The sequence below is a fragment of the Dipodomys spectabilis genome, unplaced genomic scaffold, assembly GCF_019054845.1.
Source record: "Dipodomys spectabilis isolate Male_0828 unplaced genomic scaffold, ASM1905484v1 ptg000268l, whole genome shotgun sequence".
Lineage (NCBI taxonomy): Eukaryota > Metazoa > Chordata > Mammalia > Rodentia > Heteromyidae > Dipodomys > Dipodomys spectabilis.
The window spans coordinates 3,820,538-3,822,518 of NW_024870945.1; positions in this window are offsets into that span (position 1 = coordinate 3,820,538).

Sequence of the window (1,981 nt, forward strand, 5' to 3'; positions counted from 1 at the left end):
GGCCCACGGTCTGCATCACCTTTGGCCAGACCCTCTGTTGAATCACGCTCCCCAGTGGTGTTTGTCTTGGGGATCCCTCCCTTTTCTGTGTTCTTTTTTTTCTCGAATGTTGCAGGTCTGATGGGAGGATTCCTTTGCTGCTGCTCTGGAAGTAGTTTCTTTCCTGTAGCTCTTTCATGGAGTCCTGTTGTTTCAGACATCTGACCACTGGGATGGGAAAGACGGGCTGGCCATGTTCCCAGGCTCTGGGAAATCCTCTATTCTCCCACTCACTGATTAGGATGTCAATTTTCTATTCTCCTCCAAAGTCTCCTCGAGTCTCCTGCTCACCACTCTGCCACCTCTACCTTCCTCAACTGCTGGTGGTAGTGTCAAACACCAAAGGGAATCCTGGTGCTGAGCATCATGGAATGTGGGTGTGGCCACCATTCTTGTATCCCATTGGACAGAAAGAAACGTGAAAGAATGGGGGTGTGGCCAGAATCCTGTGATGCAGGCAGCATGGATGGATTCAAGATGACAGCGGCTCCCCCAGCCCCTTTCCAAGGGAACTTTGTCCAATCCAATTGGGGACAAGAAGGTGACCTGTTTTAGCTGGATGGCTGCACATATTGTTTTGTATGTCTGTTTGTTGCCAGTCCTGAACCTGAATTCAGGATCTGGGCACAGTCCATGAGCTGCTTTTGCTTAAGGCTAGCCCTCTACCACTGTAGCCATATGGCTCTACTTCTGGCTTTGCTGGCACTGAAGGTGGAAAGGAGTCTCAAGGACTTTCCTGCCTAGGGTGACTTTGACTATGATCGTCCTATCACAGCCTTGTAAGTATCAAGGAGGACTGCTGAGAGCCACTGGTGACTGCCTAATCACTGGTCTTGCTGATGTTCTTGGACAGACAGGTGAGTTCCCTATCCTCAAGTTTAAGTGGTGGGAGATGGAGCCTATAGTTCGAATCCTGGTCCTGCCATCTCCAAATGGGAGAAGATCCTAAATAACTCATTCGTATCCATATGAATACCAGTGGAATGTGATGTATGTCATGATTGAATGGGCCATTCTTGAATGATTCTAGGATATAATTATACACAATTATATTATAAGACACTGATCAATTTTAATTAATACTTCATGAATCATTTAAACAATCACATTCATTAAATGGAGGCATAATGAAATACCTATGAATTGGGCATCACATAGTATAGAAATGCCATTTTTCTGCCAAGACATTCTTTAGTTAATTGGTATATACCATTTTCTGAATGTAGTTTGGTATATGAAACTAGGATATATTATACCTGACCTGATAATCAATTATTCAGTTTTTATCAGAAATGCTTATATCCAAATGTAGAGGGTAATCCAAATTATGTATATTTGAAGACAATGCTTGGTTAGTCCTCTTCTCACATTACCCATTCCCTTCTTGAGAAAAATACACATTGTAAGGAAATGCTTAGAATGATTTGGAGAAATTGGTTGACTTCAAACCAGTGAGTTACTCTATGCTGAATTTTGTTTACTTTATATCCAGAAAAGCTGAATTCTTGCTTTATCATCTTCCTTAGGCTTTATACTCAGATTTAATCTCTGATAGGTGACAAAGATATAAATATTTTTTAACAGTAGCAAAATTCAAGCTGAGGAATCTAGGTACAGTGATACTCATGCAGATAGGCCTCATCAGTCATGAGACCATGATATCAAAATGTTAAACAATGCTTACTGGTGTCATGCTTATGAGATTTTGTGTATTATAAACAGTGGTTATTAGAATTTCTTGTAATCAACATCATTTCATGGGATAGGAACTGAAGTGAGACAATATACTCAGAACAAAATTTAACGAGGCATCCAAAATTAGTTACTAAGATATACATCATGTAACACAATGTTTTAAAAATGCAAGCTAAAGGAAATAATTAATGAAAAAAATAAACATTTACAATAAATACAGAATCAGTATGACTGATTTTACTTTTAC